Genomic DNA, 18,128 nt, shown 5'->3' on the forward strand with positions numbered 1-18,128 from the left:
AATGAATGAATGTGCTCACTAAAAGGGGGCCTGCCGAGAGGGCGAGGGCCATCAGTGCATCCAGCTGTTGGGACTTATCGTCATCGCACACCCAGCACTCCAGGGAGCCCGAGGGGGTGATGGTGAGCCAGGAGGGGTGCGGCGCATCTTGGAAGGGATGTCAAACAACACGTTGTCCCCGTGCTGGCTATGCAGGCGCTCTCCCTTTAAAGCAATCCCGGGGTCGAGAACGGGGAGGAGGCGGAGGCGGGCGGGGGGCGCGGCGCCTCGGTACGGCGGCGGCTGCTGCGGGAGGTACCGGGCGCCGCGGCGGCGAGCGGAGCCCGGCAGCAGCCGCCAGCCCCGGGGTATGCGGGTGAGCGGGAGAGGAACGCGGAGGAAGGCGAAGAGCGGCGGGGAGCGGGACGAGGGAGCCCGGCCGAGCCCTCCCGAGCGGCAGAGGATGCGCCGAGCCCCGGGGAGTCGAACCCAGCTGCAGCGCGGCGCGTCCCTCCCGGCCGCCGCCCAAGCCCGCGGAGGTAACGGCGGCGGAGGGGATCGGGGGCACCGGGATGGGGCTGGGGGGAGAGAAAATCCATCTTCCCGGAGGCAGGGGGGACACCCGTGGTCCCTGCGGTCCTGCGGCTCTGCAGCGCGTCACTCAGCAAGTGGCACTTGGTCACCCCGCAGCGGGGCTGGGATGAGGGAAGGGTTCCCCCGCGGAGCGAAGGGCTCCCTGGAGCAAAGAGCTGGGGCAGGCAGAGGTGGGTTCACCGTGCTCTGGGGCCCCCCACTGCTCGAGGGACTGGAGGCCCAGCTCGGAGTAATGGCAGATGCTCAGCGCCAACCTCAAAACCGCCCCGATCGAAGCTCGGCTGTGAGGTTGGATGCATCCAGTAACCTCAGGCAGCTGGCGTGGGAGATGGGCAGAGGGCAGCATAGGGTGACAGGTTCCCATCTTGCCACCTGCTCCCTGAAACTGGCCAACTTTGGGGCACCTGGCACCCTGTACTGCCAGTGGTTGGGGGGGCAATGGGAGCCAATCCTTGCTTGTGCTTGAGCTAGAGGAGATGAGAAGGGTACCTGGATACCACAGCTGTATCACTAAGGACTGACAGCTCCATCATGGATGATACCCCAGGTTTAAGAACAACAGGGGTTCAATTTGATCCCAGACACTTGGTTTCCAGCTCTTTGTTCACCAGATGATCTGCCTGGCTAGGGAAGCTGCTTGTGTGCCTCTTACATCTTGCTCAACTCCCCTGCTAAATTAGGGAAAATTGCCAGGCTGGCCCCCTGCTCCCTTGCCCATGTCTCTGTTGAGAAACTGAGTCTTATCTCAGTTCCTTGACTTGTGTAGGAGCAACCCACTGCAACAGCAACCAGAGGGACCCAGGGTTCTCCTTTAATCTGCTGTGCTGCTAACAGAGGAGAGAGAGAGAGAGAGGTTTAATTATCCTCAAGTGTCAGTTCGAGATAGATCTGCTGGGACACAGCTCTTGGCAGGTGCGAAATAACAGGACGTTTTCATGCATGGGAGGCTGAGCTGGGAACAGTTCAGTGGTTTAATTGGAAAGGTTCATATCAGGGTACAGAAAATGGGATGGTGCAGGCTCCAGCAGTGATGCTGGTGCTGCAGCTGTTGGAAGGGAAGATGGATGTCGAAGGCTAAGAACTTTCTCCGGTGCACTGTTTCGGGGGCTCAGAGCAGAGTGGGTGGTCTGGGCTGAGAGCACAATCTCAAGTCGGTGCCATCCTCTGAGGAGCTGATGAGTTTGCAGCCTCGCTTTGTTTCTGTTCAGCTTTTCAGTCAATTCCCAAGAGAGTCCTTGTGGGGCCATTAGGAGACATGCCCCTGCTTCATGGGGCATCCAGGAGCAAAAAATGAGGGAATTACTCCAGAATCAGGGCACTCTGGAGCTGGTTTTTAGGCATGTACAGTGAGATGGCCTCAGGGATTATCAAACAGCTTCTCCTCTCTCCTCCTGCCAAAATCCCTGAAATGGTTTACAGGAACTCTCAAGATAATCAGTTGAAGAGTTTCAGTTCTTTGACTCCATGGGGAAAAGCCTCTTCCCTCTCTAAATGGCTGGGAGTTCGGCTTCCATGGAGAATGTCCCCAACCCTGCCTGGTCTGCAGTAATGGGATGCATCTGTCTCCTCATCTCCTGTCCTGTCTGCACCATGGTTGTTGGCCCCTGGAGCCGGATTTGGATCAGAGAGCAGAATCTCCTCCAGCTGTGGCGTTGCACCATGGCCATATTGCTACCACAAAATGAGGCCTCTCTCTGTCCAGACCCTGTACCATCCTGGTCTGGGACCCTCCAGTGGGATGAAAAAGGACATAATATTTTATTGTTCATCCAGATTTGCTGAGCTCTTCTTTGTCCTCATTCCCAGGGGACCATGGGACATAGGTTGTAAAGAAATACTGCCCCCATCCCTGCTGGCTTGTTGGAGGGGATGTGGTATGAGGACCTAGTGCTGCTGCTTTTCTGGGTGAAGTCATGGTGTTGTGTTATTGTAGTTATGTTCATTGTTTTAGGGTCCAAGATAATGACTTAGCTGTACTTCATTTCAGTGCTGGGTGTAATAAGCCAGCCCTTGTGCAGTTCCTGTCAGCATTAAAACAGCAGTTGGTGTTAGAGGTCTGGGGTCAGTCCTGTCTCATCTATACTGATCATGTTCTAGCCCCTTGTGCTAATCTCTGGCATCTTTCTCTAACGCCGTAAGAGGACATTCAGTAAACATCTTTGTAAGATGGTGAGTTTTGTAGACGCGCAGAGATGGTGTTTTCAGGAAGACCCAGTTATTAAACATCATTTTGTCACTGTCTCCTTCCCACTTGTGCTTGGTGAACGCTGCCATTTGCTTGTAGCTGTGCTCTGGTCCTGCCAAAGTCGCATCCCTCCTTTGCAAATCTGCATTAGTGAAACTTGTAGGCTGTTGTTTGGGTGCAAACCTTGTGGATGCTCCTGGTGCTCACTGCTGTGGCCTGCTTGGATGCTCCTGATGCAGGAGAGCTGGGTATCTGGGCAGGGGTGACTTGAGGGAGGACATCTCTGAGAGGAGGCTTTCTGTCTCTCGTTGTGGTTAGCTGTGCCTGAGTGTCTGACAAAGGCATTTTGGGGATATGATTGAGGAGCAGAGTCTCCTCCTCACTTTTCCTTGGAGGTTAAACATCCAGGAAATGGGCTGGACCAAGTGAGAGCAGAACCCTCACTCACTTCAGTTGCAACAGTCTTTTGGTGCCACCTGTGACAGGAGCATATTTAGGCTTTATGTATATCCCCCACCTTGACTTTGGGCTTTGGATCAAGGTGTAAGAGCTTTTGACATGCACACAATAAGAAGGGAAAAAAAAATTAAGCCCAGAATCCTCAAAATGTTTGCAAATCCAAGAGCTTATGCTCACTCTGGGCAGGAAAACCAACCAAGGGCAGGATCAGTAAATCACAGAATCATCCACTTTCATCATCAAACATGAGGCAGCTGGAAGTGCAGCTGGCACAGAGCATCATACCCGCACTGAGTCCTTGTGGAGATGCTCGGGATCTGGCACCGTGGGTTTTTCCTTTAATACCATTGCAGCAAGGGGCTTGGGAATCAGCAGGGGTCCCAGCCATACCTGGATGGGGTTGGGCTTCAGATGGGTGTGATTAAGGAAAAAAGGCTGCTTGTGGTACCAAAGGCACCCACTAAATGAACCCCTTGCTGGGGTTGTGCAAGGGACAGTGGCTGATTCAGGACCAAATGGGATAAGTTAATGCAAGCCCACACCTTTGTTAAAGGGATCTGATAACTTCAACCAATAACTGAAGTGCTAAGGAGGGAGAACTCCCACACTTTTAGCACAGGGAGGAGATTTAAGCCATCCCTGCAAAGCTAAGAACATCCCATATGGAGATCAGCACATCACTGCCTACAGTAATAACCATAAAGGGGCTGCTTGTACAGCATCCCGTTGCTTTAGCCACTCTCCTACCTCCACTTGCCACCAAAGCCCATCTCCAGTGAGGCCAGTCCATGCTGCTGGTGAGCAGAGGCCATCCTCTCTTCATACCTGGGAGAGCAGTGGAGAGGGGGAGTTGTATGGTGAGATGTGAAGGGATCAGGCTGCCCTGGCACATCAACATCAGTGGTGCAGGACACCTCGAGGCAACCACTGCTGAAGCTCATTGTACGTGGGGCATGTGTTGGGAGCAGTGGGGAGAAGATGGGCTGGCATCTGGCCTTCAGATCTGTCCTTCTGCCATCCCAAGAGCAAACTTGGAGCTGGCAGAAGTAGGGCAGGTGGTGTCTGCCTCGCCTGCACTTGTGTTGAGCCAGGCTGGTGTGTACTCTGTGGGCAGCAGCCAGTGAACCAGGACAGCACATCTCTTGGGAAAGTCAGCAGGGACTCAGAAACCCAACCCACAGGGACTCTGAAGGCTTTTTCCACAGTGTTTGGATCAGGGATGTCAGCTGGAGTGGCAGCATCTCCCGAGCACCTCAGTGGTGTTGGAGTCTGGGGTCAGGCCAGTCCATCTGGAGTTTCATGGCATTATCTCTTAAATGCCTTTAACTGCAATAGGATGGCCTGACTGATTGGATTGTGCTCTGTAATTAATTAGCTGGGTGCACTGTATGAGAAACAGCATCAGTGGGAAGAGGGGGGAATCTGCCAGCAAGAGCTGTTAAGCCTCAAATGTCCATTTCTCATTAAACCAGCCTTGTGTAGTGTTAGTCCCTGGGTGCAGGGGGTTAGTTTCGGTGTCCTGGCCTTTTTCCATATGAGGAATTGTGGTTTTGCTGCCTGACCATTCCCCCAGAGCCTGTGTCCTGCACCCCAACCAACCCACCTGGCCTCAGAGTCCACTAGGAGGGAAGAGCTTGCTCGGGCTGAGGTGTATCAGGGGTGGTGAGGGGGCACCCCCTCCTGCCAGGGTGACAGACCCTGCAAGGCATGCAGGAAGGCTCCAGTGGGTTAAGGGCTGCTGGGCATGGCTGGCACAAATCCTGCTGTTCTTCCCTCCCTCACCAGAGCCCATGGCCTTCTCCACACTCCCCTCCTGCTCCCAAACCTGCCGTGCCTCTGCTTGGGCTTCTTTAACTACTTTTAACATCAATTTGTGCCTTTAAACAGATAACATCCAGCTATCTGTGGGGTTTTTCCTTTGTGTTTACTATGAGGATTAATCAGGAGCTGCAGTGTAAGGGAAACCTCCAATGGCTCCTTGTTTATTGTTTGATTTGGGAAATGTTTCTGGGCTGGGCTCGCGTTTCAGGTCCATACTGTTTTTTAAGGAGTCCGTTTTGGGAGTGTTTTGGGAAAAAGGCTGTCCCTGTGTGCCCTGGGCAGGGATATCTCCCTTTGGGTTGTCCCCTCTCTCACTGAATGCTGTATGGATGGAGGAGAGAGGGCTCTTCTTGGGGTGCCTCCTCTGTGAAGTGAGACCTGTTTTCTCCTCAGATGCTTTGACCGATCCATCCAACACCCACGACTCCATCAGCAGCTCCCAGCTTCCTCCGGTGCCTGTTTGTGGTGAGCTGGGATGTTTGTTGCTAACAGGCACCTCTGTGATCTTGTAAAATTTCAAGCTGGCTGGTAATGGGGAAACTGAGCTTTGCCCACAGTTACCTGCTCAAAATGGTCCCTTCACCTGTGTTTGGTGGGGTCTGGGATGGCCTTTCCCCCTCATTGATGCTGCAAGGAGGTTGGGGTGGAGGGCAGTGTAAAACTTTGGAGGTTAGGCATTGCTGCCAGGCTGAAGAAGAGTTGTAATGCCCTCTGCACCGATGGCTGATAAATCTTGGAGAAAAAAAAAAAAAAAGACAAAAAAGTCATGTGCCAGCTCAGCTTAACCCACAAAGGAAACCCACGTCATTTTAAAAAGAAAAGCTGTTAAAAATAGATTTTTTTTTAGCTGAGAGTGCCATTCAGGAGAGTCAATGAGCTCTGTTTCAAGAGCTGGGAAACAAAACGCTCCAGGGGCTGTGAAGGGAAATCTTTCCTTTTCCAACTCCCAAAGTGTCAGGTGTGGCTCCTCAAGCTTGTTGTTTTTCCATCTGTGTGTGTGGTGGTCGCTGGCTGCTCCGCTCGCTGGAAGTGCGGGATTCACCATCTTGGGAAGGGGAGAAGCTGTGACTCAGATCTGTGCTACATCTTGCCTTGGTTTCCCACTCCCGGAGGGGCCGAAGGGGAGGCAGTGAGCACCACGTAGCATCCTTGGTTTATTTATTTAATTTTTAATTGGCTAAGGAGCCCTCTCATTTGCTTCGGTTCTGACTAATGAGACGCGCCTCACTTTGACAGCGTGTCACAAGCAATAAATTTCTCGGGAGCTTCTGGGCTGCATGGATGCCCTCATGCTCCTACCTGGCTCACCCTCCTCCACGTCACCCTCTGCTGCTGGCTCTTGCCCCAGCCTGGCCCTTGAGCACCCTTCCAGCAATGGAGAGGAAGAAGAGGTCTGGGTGTGAAATTAACTGTCCCTTGGGCTGGTCTCAAGGCTGGGGATTTGGGGGCTTCCTATATTGTTTGTCTGGGCTGGAAACTGGAAAAAAGAAATCGCCAAGGACCCAGACGAGCTGCTGTTTAGCAGCTGTGATCTCTGTTGTGTTTTCCCAAAGATCTCTGCTGTGCCTCGGGGTGTGAGCTCTGTGCCAGGCTCCAGCTAATCTCACCAGGGGCTTGGGCTGGCTGGCAGTGAACCAGCATGCAAGTGAAGATCCCACGGAAGACTCTTATTCCCATAAAAAATGCATTTTTTTCACTGGAAGATTTTGCAGGAGTATGTCTCCTTTGGTGAGGAGAGAAGGAGGTGGTCTCCAATAGGAAAATCTAGATGAATCCATGATTTTCAAGGCATTCCCCATGGAGCTTTATCAAAAGGGCCCTGGTTGCTCCAGGAGGGTGCAGAGATGAAACTCTCCTTCTTCCCTGTCCTGCTGTGGTCCGGATGTGGGGTGCAGTGACTGGGGTCAGAGCAGTCCTCCTGAGCATCTGTGTGTATGTATAGTATAGGTATTGTGTTGTGTGGATATTATGTGATGCTGATAAAGGTGAGGAGAAGGGTCGTAGGTGAGCTGGGGGCTGCCACTGTGGGACAGGGGTGCTCAGCCATGTTTGACCATAGTAGAAGGGGTTGAATGCTGCTTTATTTGGACACCTTGGTGCTGTTTGTCACTTCTTACTGGGCGACACTAACCTTCACTCTTCCAGAGTCCTTAAGGGACTGCTTGAGATTTCAAATCATTGATGGGAAGCACCAACTATTAACACTGCTTCTCTTTGTATTCATGATGGATTCTCTTTAGGCATTGCTCTTAGTGGCTCTCCACTGTTAGCTTTTGTTTTCTCCTCAATAGCTTGTCTAATAAACGCCATTATCTTGGGCACAAATCTACTTCATGTCTCAATTCCACTTGGTGAGAGTTGGTAATAACAGCGAAACAGCATCCTTTGAAAAGAGACTCTGTCACCAGCAGCCCTGGATGCCACTTCTCCACTTCCCACACTTGTCCCCAGAGCAGATAAAGACAAGGGGAAGATGCGTGGCCAGAAAGCAAAAGGGGGATCTGCCTGATAAATTGGATGTCTGAGCAGTGCCGGCAGCAGTCAGTGCAGCAGCTCTGGGGATCAGTGCAGCTCGGCCTCTGCCACCTTGGTCATTAGAGAAGATGTGCTTATGGCCTGGGATCCTTACTAATTCCAGCAGATTAGAGGGGAAGGATGGTGGTGAAGGGTGACGGCTTGCCAGGGAGGAGATCAGGAGTATTTCTTTCAGCTTGAAGGAGCTTCTCATCTGTGGCCAAATCGAGCTGCTGCCCCCCAGTCTGAATCTGGTTCTGGAAAGGCTTTAACTGGTAGGTGCTGGGGTGCTTACTGGGTTTTGGGTCAGTCTGCAGCTCTGTAAGTGGAAATATTAGGGCAGGTCTGTATTTTGGCTGAGGGCAGGCAGTGTGTTCCCAAGGGTGTTTAAGCCCATGGGGGTCCCATGCTCAGAAGGAAGGGGACCATCGGTGGGAGCACGCTGCCCCAACTCCTCTCAGTTGTCCCATTGCTGGGATCACAGGATCACAGAATATTCTGAGTTGGAAGGGACCCACAAGGATCACTGAGTCCAACTTCTGGCCCCGCTCAGGACCATCCTCAAATGTCACACCATGTGCCTGAAAGTATCATCCAAACGCTTCTTGAACTCTGTCAGGCTTGGTGCTGTGACCACTTCCCTGGGGAGCCTGTTCCAGCACCCAGTCACCCTCTGGGTGAAGAACCTTTTTCTAATATCCAACCTAAACCTCCCCCGGCACAACTTCAGGACATTCCCTCGGGTTCTGTCACTGGTCACCACAGAGGAGAGAACACGTTTGCCTGCCTCCCATAATCATCCCGTCCCTGAGTTATAAATATTTTATCCTCTCCGTACCTACTGCATCAAATATTATTTTTTTAGAGGCATTTTCTTTTTCTATTTTTTCCTCACTCGGTTCTTGCATTTCAAAATGCGCCCGCCGCATGTACAGTGCTCAGACATGCTCTCGGCTTCCCCCCAAATGTAATTGCTTTAAAACTGCAGATAGTTGGTGAAAGCAATTTTCTCTCCATTACAGAAGACTCCAGCTCTTCTCATCCTTCATGCAAGTCACTCTCCCCCAGCCCTGCTTTCTCTCCGCCACTGTGCAATGCTCTGCACCAGGGCTGTGGTGCCTCTGCTTTCTGGAACGATGCTCCTGTTTTTCCAGGAGCTCAAGTGGCTCGTGGTGGGGACCTCTGTGTGGGGGATAACAGGCTTCAGCCACAGCTTCTGCTGGGCAAGGGTGATGCTCACTGTAACCAAAGCCCTTCCCGTGGCTGTGCTGGTGCTGTGTCTCCCTGGCAGGATGGGTACCTGTGTCAGGCACGTGCTCACCGTGGTTTTGCAGCTCTACCACCTGCATGTTTAACATGCTCTTTCTGTTTGCAGGATGTGCTGGGCTTTCAAAAGCACTAATGATGGAAAATAAATTGGAATCTGAGAGAAATAATCTTTTCTCTGTAGGCCTTGTCTTGCCTTGCCTTCCTCGGCCATGTTGAAGGCTGTGGCTGGAGGGGACTGTAAATGAGGAGGAATCCCAGGTCTCTCTGGTCTGTTGTGATGTGCAGTGCCCAGTGGATCTTGCTCCAGGGAGCCTGTCTGCACACTGGTGCTGATAAACCCAAGGGGGTCTGGAGAGTGTGGAAGTGAGGTGTTGCTGGACCTTCTTGCAGGGCTTGGGGTCCTGATTTGAAGGCTGAGGCACACCAGGTCTTCTGAAGGTCTGTGTCCTGCATGAGGGGGTTTTAGTTGCATTCTGGCGTGGGGCAGCAGTTGTCTTTGGTTCTGCACCAACCTATCCTGGGGAACAAGGCTCTTGTACCCACTACCCACCCTGCAGATGGAATTAGGTCACAAGTAAATCATAAAATCATAGAATGCACCTGAATGTGCTTTGTGCACAGCTATAGCTGCAGCATTCCTTGCCCTGTGCTGGGACCCCATAAGGTGTTGGCCTTCTGCTTGGAGGGGAACATCTGATCCCTCCCCTGCCAAGGACCACCACCCTCACAAGCATCAGGGAGGGAGGATGCTGGTCATCACCCCTGGGACATCCCTACTGAGGCCAGCAACATCTCCAGAAGCACCCAAAAATGTCTTGTCTGGGCACAGCAGGAGAGGCTGCAGCAGCTTTGTCAGCATCAAAGCTTTTGGTCCCTGGAGTAGAGCCAATGTGCCATAAAACTGCTCGTTCCTCCTGCCCCTGCTCCTGCAAAGCAAATGTGGAACTGGCATGGACCACGAGTCCACAGAGAGCCATACCTCACACTGGGCCTCTGGTGAGAGGCTGTTGCCTATCTTAGCACGCCCCTGGGCTGCTCTTGGACACGAACCAGCCTTGTAATGAAAGCTTTTTCTATATCTGTTTGTTTTCTGAGCATCAGTTTAATGTCTGGAAAATCCTCTTGCAGCAGAGCCCAGAGCACTTCAAAGACGCTGCGGGAGAGGACGGATGCTCTGTAGGGACCTTGCCCATGTCAGGTGGGGAGAGAAACCTGGCTGGCCACTGCAGCCAGCTTCCCATTTCCAAGGGATTTGGCTTGGTGTGTTGAGGGAGATGATGAGCTTTGCTCCCATGGCCTGTGAGAGCCTGCCATGGTATGCACCATGTCCTCCCAGTCTTGGATCTTTGGAGATGTCTAGATGAGGAGCTGAGGGTTTGGGCAGGGAGGATTCATGCATCTGAAACCTGCTGTAGTTGTCTCATTAGCGTGTTGAGTGCTTGTGCACCCCTCTTTGGAGGTGATGCAGGTGGCTTCCAGTTCCCACTAAGATGGAGTCAAGGCTGTCTGGCTGCTCTGAGGTGCTCCATACTTCCCCAAAGTGGGACTTCTTGCAGCAGTATCCTCCCAGTCACGTAATTTTGTGCTGTCTTAATGGTGTCAAGCTCTGAATGAGCTCGGGCAATTTCCTTTATAAAGCAACGCACTAAATATGTCAACACTCAGTGCATGTTTTTAATATAATATTTCAGATTGTTTTGAAAGAAGCCAAGATCCTGCTTTCCCTCTTCATTAGGAACGTTTTATGTGAAAGAGATGAACAATAGAGAGAGTTTGCCAGAGAGAAAGCTTTCCCAAGTATTATTTCTGCTGAGAAATCATCTGCTTTTTACAAAAAAAAACCTCAATGCATAACTATCAGGGCAATTAAACAGCGCATCAGCTGCCAAGTAAGGTTGTAGAATTGGCTTCACTGGAGATATTGGAGGCCAGGCCTGACTGTAGCCATTGGGCCTGCTTTAGGCACAGTAAATCTCAGTTCCCAAAGAGGGAATGGACTAAATGACCCACCAGCAGTTCCTGGCCACCTGGGAGTTTCAGAAATAATCTGAGCTGCTCTGGCATAAGCAATTCTAGGCTGCAGGATTGAGTGGGTTTGTGAATCTTGCACTGTTTCAGCCCAGAATTGATGACTTTGGCTTTTAACTCACTTCCTGGCAGGACCAGGAGTGAGTTCTGTCCTGTTTCCAGCTGGGAGACTTGGTCTCCTGCCATGGAAAGGGTAAGACCTTCTGCCTGCCTGGTTGCAAAGCTCTGTTCCGGCTGGCGCTTCTCAAAAGAAAATAAACCCAAAAAATCCCACTGCAGTACTTTCATCAGGGAAGCTGGGTTCCTGTCTGTTCTCCAAAGAGTTTCTCTTTCATCACAAGTTGGAAGAAACTTACAGGGAACTGCAAACTTCTCTCTTCAATGAGGACAAACCTGGAGGGATGGTGGGAGGGAGCTTTTTCCCAAGCCCCTGCCAGCCCTAGCTCTCCTTCCATCAGGCCTCCCCAGCTGAGGTTCCAAGAGGTGCTCTGTGATGGCTTCCTCATGAAAGAGATGGCAGCCAAGAGCCTTGAATCATGGAAAAGCGTGTCTGAAAGGCAGGGAGCCTCAGCCTCATTAGCTGGGGTGGTTGGAACTGGGGTGGTGGACCCTGAAGAGGGATTTGAGCGAAGAGGGTGATCCCACCGGCAGAATCAGCCCAGGAGAAATGCTCCAGAGGGGAGAGAGTGCAGATGTTGGCATGGCAGCTGGCTGTGCCAGGATTTGGGCTGTGATGGGATGCTCTGACCCAGGGCAGGGCAGGAGGGGACTAACTGGGTGGCTCTGAGGTGGGACCTGGCATGTTGTGTGTGTGCTTACTGCAAGATGCTGCTGGGTTAGGGAGAGGCTCCCTGGGGATGCTGCTGGCCTGCTGCACCCAGGACAGGCAGGATCTGGTTTTATTTCACCTCCTGGTAATCCTGTACTCAAATATTCTTCCTGCAGATCTGGTTGTTATCTTTTTTTTTTTTTTTTTTTTTACCACTCCTAAGTGGAGTGCTTAAGCCTATTCTTTTGTTTTCTGTGAAAGGAGCAGTAAATCCTTTATCGTGCCTGGCTATTTCTGTGTGCGTATTTTCTCATTGTGCTCCAGCTTGTCAGCTGTGTCAAAGCCCGGAAACCTTGGCCTCTGTCGGACTCCAGACTTGGATTTCTCTGTATTTAACAACACTGGCTCCCTTGGACTAACCGTTCTTTCCTCTCCCCTCGGTGTCTTTTTTCTTTCTCTTTCTTTTTTTTTCTTTCCAAAAAATACCTGGTTAAAAAAATCCCTAACAAGAGAGAGCAAGCAGAGCAGTCTGTTGGGTTCATCCCTGGGCACAGCCTGCCAGTGCTGGCGAGGAGCCACAGCCGGGGTATCCTCCTGTCCCCCCCATGCCTCTGGGGCACCAGGGCTGCCCCAGGGAATGGGAACCCCCCTGGGTGAGGGAGCTTTCCGGAGATTAGCTTGGGATCGGCGGGTGCCTAATGCTCAGGCAGTGTATCTGCTGAGCACAAAGGCAGGATTTCGGTGCGCGGCAGGATTAGCCGGGAGCGGGGATGGGGGGGTGGAGGGAGAGGGGGATGGCTGTCTCTGTGCCGGGGCCGTGTGCCAGCTCCGGCTGCTGTGCCCGCTCCTGGGAGCAAGCCTGGGGTGTCTCCCTGGGGGGGGGATCTGGGAGAGTGACCATCCCCGTGGCTGGAGAGAGGCACTGGCGGCCGCAGGAGGGACTGAGGATGGTGACACGGGTGCTGCAGCCCCCTCCACACCCCCGACAGTGGTGGCAGCAGCCTCAGTAAGCTGCCAAGGAAGGCTTTGCTGGAGATGTCAGAGGCCAGGCTTGACCGTAGCCATTGGGCACGTTTTAGGCACAGTAAATCCCAGCTCCCAAAGAGGGAATGGACTAAATGACCCACCAGCAGCTCCTGGCCACCTGGGAGTTCCAAAAGTACGGTCTGAGCCGTACTGGCATGAGCAATTCCAGGCTGGAAGAGTGAGTGGCTTTGTGAATCTTGCACTGTTTCAGCCCAGAACTGATGGCTTGGGCTTTTAGCTTGCTTCCTGGCAGGACTAGGGCTGGGTTCTGTCTGGGCTCCATCTGGAGTGCCCCCCATTCCCCAGGGTCAGTTCCATAAGCTGTGCTGGTGCTCCGTGAACACCATGGCAGCTTCCCACACCAGGCAGCACGGCTGTTTGTGTGAGAACAAAAGAATAAACAATGAAAACTGTGATTAATTACCGCAGCTAATTAGCAGTGTGCTTGGCCTGGGCTAGATACTTGGTAAGGTGCCAAAATCAGAGGAGAAGCCACGGGAGAAACTGTGATCAGAACCTCTTTGGAGAGGGAGCAGGGAAGGGGAGAGGATGCTTTCCCAGCACTTCTTTGCAACATGCCACATAGAGAGCTTGGGCTGGGGACATCACTGCCTGTATACCTCGGAGGGGATGCTATTGCCATCCCCAGCATTGTCCTTCCATTCCCTGGTGCTGCCTTTGCTGAGAGATCACTTCCCTCAGCCACAATCAGCATCAGGAGCTGGGTGTTAGACCCTGCTGGGCTCCAGTGCTGCAGCTGTTAATTACCAAACCCTCATTAGGGTCCGAGGAGTTGTCTTCCCTATGGAAAAGGATCATCCTTGCTCGCCTTCCCCTACGCTGTACAGCAGCCTTATTCTTTGCTCTCCATTTTCAAATTAGCTCAAGGACCATGATCAGCAAACAAATTTGCAGCAAGCTCATGGTGCGCTTGGAGATTTGGAAGAATCCTTGGCAAATATTTGCCAGGCTCCGCCGCAAGCCCAGTGAATACTTCTCATGACTGAGAGACGCTGAGCGTTAGCTGGCAACTTTGGATAGGATGGCAGACCTCAGGTTGGGGACGGCTGCTAAAAAATACTTGAGCTAACAGATATTCTTTAACTTGCTTCCGTCCGTCCTTCTCTCTGCCCTCTCGCTGTGCAGCATGGGGATAGCTGAAGATACACTTGACTGCAGCCATAGCAGGATCACATCAGCCCCATTAAAAGGTGGCTGCACCTAAATGCCATTTGCTCAGCGAGGTCTGAAGTGGTGCCCTTTGGAGTAATTGGGAGATATGGCCCCTTTTCTGAGGACAAGAGAGTCTATTTTTCAAGGCGCCATCACTTTATTATTAATTTGTTAAACACTGCTCAAAACTGTTTGAGAAGCAAAAAAAGGATGTGAGCTCTGCCTTGGGGACCTCACTGATAAATAAATGTATTAAGTCAAACCCGTGCTGCAGAGGAGAGTGCTGCACTCGAAGGTGAAGGTGGCACCTCCTCCATCAGGACAGGGCCGCGCTTCTCCATCAGTGTTGAAGTCAGGAGGAGTGATTGCAGATCAGCAGGTCAAGGACCTGCTTTCTCTTAGCATTTCCGAGGTGCCAGTGGAACCCCTTGACTTGTGAGCAGTGGCGAGAGCTCCCCTGGCCTTGTGAGACCCCTGGCTGGGCTCATGCAGGTGGGGGGTCCTTCCCTTGTGCATCCATGGCTGTGTGCTTCAGTGTGGGCAGGAGGCTGCTTGCACAGGTAACCTTGTGCCTTCTCCCCCTCCCCACCAGTGATGCTGGAAGCACAGTAACACCCCCTGGGAACTGCTCCCAAAAATCACCCTGTGCCTGGCAGGAGCCCCTCAGGGGGTGCTGGATCTCTTCAAGCATCTGCACCTTGCGTCCAGATCTAAGCAGATCCCACTGGACTCTTCTTCTTTCCTTGATGACGGGGAGGAGGAGAAATAAGAGCAAGACAGAAAAATATCAATATATGAAGTTCTGCGCTTTCTTAGCTTTCAAGTCAAACGTGCCGTGGGGTTGGGTTTGCTCGGTGTGTGCTCAAAGCCAGGAGTTCCAAGCTTGACATCTTCTGTGCCTTCTCATCCACAGCCCCCTGTGCCCGGGAGCCATGAGCTGCCCTCAGCACCCGCAGACCCGCCGGAGCAGCCTCCCGGCCGCAGCCCTCTGGCACTGTTAGGCTTCCCTGCTCCCCTGGAAGGTGCTCGTTGCTGACGAGGAGAAAGAACCGGCTGCGCCCACACCCAGCCTCCAGCATCCCTCCCAAGGTAAGGATGTCCACGAAAAGCAAGGGGTGGGCAAATGCAAGCGAAATCAGGTTGTTTCTTGTGTCTGTCGCGCCTCCTACCTGCTCCTCTTCCCCTCATCTGCCCTTCTCTTGCAATTGAAAGGTGATTTTGAAGGTGAGGTAGCTCCTGGTGAAACCTGTTGCTTGCAGATTGTATCCCGTCTGAATTTGCTCGTAGTTTTAGAGACTCCTGTGCTGCTGCAAGGAGCTGGGCTTGGGTGGGACTGGTGCCTTGTGACTGCCTCTGCTTCCCTGATGTACTTCTGAGGATAATTGTCTATAATTTGCCTCTTAACGATGCTCTGGAGGCTTCCCAAGCACGCACTGCCTTTCCTCCCACTGTAAAAGGCCTTTGGGGTATTTTGGAGGCTTCCTGTGGTGGGGAAGCAAGGGGAGGCTGGAGAACGGTGTTTGGGAGGGGGCTGAGTCCCTGTCCCAGTGAAACACCCTCATCTGCTCCTTGCACTTGGCAACAGGAATTTTTTAAGGTTAAAGAAGTAAAGCTCAGCTTGTGGGGAGTGAGCAGGGGCTGAGGCTGATGGCAGGGCCAACTGCCATCCTCATGCATGCAAAATCAGTATTCATGGCTGAAGAGTGGAAATCGGGTTTAGAAACCAAGAACCTGATTTCTGGGATGACTTTGGGTTTTGAGATCTTAGGGGCCCTTTGCTTCTCGGTGCAAACAGAGGTGTCAGCTGTGTGCAGTAGCATATGAGCATCTCAGCTTCTCTCTGTGTGATCTGTGGTGCAGGGGAGCTGGGGCCTGGAGGGAGGTGAGGGTGTCACCAGCCTATTGCACGGTGGGCATGGGCATGAGACTCCTGTCTTGAGAGGTCTATGAGAAGGTCACAATGGACCCAGCAAGTTAAAAATGTAAGTCAGAGCTGTGATCTGGCTTGTCCTAATTTCCTTTGGGAGCTCCCTACCTGCAGGTCTGGAGCTGGGATCAGCTGGGATGCTCCAGCTGGGAAGCCGAGGCCAGTTCAGACTGGGAAGGCTGACATCCTTGCTGTAAATATCCAGCCAGCTCTAATCCTCCCGGTAGCTCCATCATTACTGTTTTCCTAAGAGTTATTTGACTCTTTGTGTTGCACTTCTCAGACAAATGGCTTTTAAATAAAACCTCTGCTAACTCGTTAGGCTTCCTGTCCAGGTCACTTCCTGCATGAGTGATTTATAGGGCTGCTTTTAACATTTTATTAACTTTAAATTGCCAGGGCCAGTCAATTGGAGTCTATCCCATTAGCTGTGGTGAGTGGCTGCCCAGGGCATCAGGCTCTCCTGCTGCCTCCCTTGCTTCTGGAGGGGCCTTGATGCTGTGAGACCAACCATGGTGAGAGACAGGAAAGAACAGAAGGAGAATTTAGATAAGGAGGAATAGATCTGGGATGGATAAGTGAATGCATAAGGGTTAAGGAGATAATGGGGCTTGTGATCCTATCTGGGAAGGTGGCTTATCTCCTGCTGTTGGTACTGATTACTTGGCTGCATCTTCTGCAGCACCTGAGGCAATGGGAGAGGAGCATCAGGGCTTGGTAAGGAGGTGGCTGCTCCAGACCAATCCCAGCAAGGCATCACTGCTGGAGCATCCCTGAGTGCCCACCTGGGTAGGATGTGCCTGTATTAAATAAACCCTGTCTGTGGCTGTGCCAGAGACAGTCTTCCTCCTTGCCTAGTGCATGTGCAATTCCCTTTAGCTCCTGGCATCCCATCTGATCCAGCAGGCTGCCTTGTGTCCAGTTCCCTGCCATCTCAAACTCTCCCCTCCAGCTCCTTCCTCCTTGGAGCAGAGTAGAGCCAAGTCCTGCAGCCCTGGCACTATGGTGAGTGGGGCTGAGTGAGCAGAAACCACTCTGGCTGGGAAATTCAAATGAAATGGAGATCGTAAGTGATGTGAGGCTGCAGCAGCAGCTTTGATTATCTCTGGTTTAGTTGCTGCTCTCCCCACTGTGCCCTCTCTTCTTTTCCACCCATGCTCAGAGATATTATTCAGTGGAGTTTTCCAGCTATTGGTAACAGGAGAAAAAAAACCCCTGAACTCTTGCACAGCCAGAGCTAATGAGCTCTCTCTGGAAATAAAAGCATCCTAAGGACAGCCTTGTGATACAGAACATCTCGTTCTCTGTGGCTGCTCCGGCCACCACCTCTGAGCGATGGCCCAGCACAGGGCTGGTTGGGAGCTGAATGAAGCTGTCACCACCCGTCCTTCCCCCCAGCCATCACTCATGTGAGGCATGGATAAAACTCGAGCCCTGGTTTGCTCCTCTGGCAGAGCCCTACTGTGAGGACAGGGATTTGTGAACATTTGTCCAACACCCTGATGCAGAGCCTATCTCCTTGTACATGCTTGCAGGACAGTGCAAGGAGGGGTCACATGTCCCCATGGGGCAGGACCAGCTTTAAGTGGCTTAGAAAGGGATTTGGATAATGCCTTGGCTCCAGTCACTGGCTGGGATGGAGGGGTGTATGGAGGTGGACTCCCTGCAGCCCCATGTGTCTGCAGGGAAAGCAGACCTGCAGTCCCTGAGGGCTGTTGAGGCTGTCAGGCATATGACCAGGAGGGAATTTGTCTTGCAGCAAAGCCAGCATCTGAAAGCCATTGCTTCTGATGCGCCCATGATTTGCTGAAACCTGTGTCTCCTTTGTCATTTTTCTGTCTGTCTCTGTCTCAAATCCCAGTGCAAAGACAGGGAACTTGCTCGCAGAGACGAGTAGGTTTTTTTTTTCCCTCCACCTTTAAATATTTATTCTGAGCTCTCAAGATACACGGGCTGTGATCCTGGGAGCTTGCCTGTGTGCTGGCAGCGTTTCCTGCATGGCAGAGTGGGGCTGGCTGCCTTCCCTCTGGGGAGCACAGGCAGAGGCCATTCCCGCTCCTGCTGCCCTGTGCAAGAGCTGCTGGGTCCAAGAGGAGTGACATGAGGTGTTCCCCTGTTTCTACACATCAGCTCACATGGGAACAAAGCCCAAGACCCACTAAAATGTTGTCCAAAGAATGTCTGGGTGTTGTGAGCTGCGTTTTTGGGGCTGAGACAGAGTCAAAACCAGCCTGGTCCATCTGGCGAGCTCCATCACTGGGGTGGCACATCCCAAATGGCACTCACCCCACTGTCCCCTGCCTGACTTCCCCTGTCCCCAGCAGCATGCAGAGCTGCCACTGGAGGTTTTCCCTTTCCTCCCTGCAGCTTGTCCAGGGCTCTCA

At 52.4% G+C, this 18,128-nt stretch overlaps 1 protein-coding gene across 2 annotated transcripts in view; it reads left to right on the top strand.

Annotated features, from left to right (window-relative positions):
* Positions 1–278: 278 nt before the first annotated feature.
* LINGO1 (leucine rich repeat and Ig domain containing 1) overlaps positions 279–18,128 on the top strand; it is a 154,881-nt gene continuing 137,031 nt past the window's right edge. Inside the window, exons 1-2 of one of the 2 annotated variants that reach the window (XR_004359293.1) lie at positions 279–518; positions 14,731–14,906. The gene's annotated coding sequence lies outside the window, so the exon portion shown is untranslated. The remainder of the gene's footprint in view (positions 519–14,730; positions 14,907–18,128) is intronic. The other variant, XM_032700316.1, reaches the window with a different exon arrangement.

This window comes from Chiroxiphia lanceolata, chromosome 12, assembly GCF_009829145.1.
Source record: "Chiroxiphia lanceolata isolate bChiLan1 chromosome 12, bChiLan1.pri, whole genome shotgun sequence".
Classification (NCBI taxonomy): domain Eukaryota; kingdom Metazoa; phylum Chordata; class Aves; order Passeriformes; family Pipridae; genus Chiroxiphia; species Chiroxiphia lanceolata.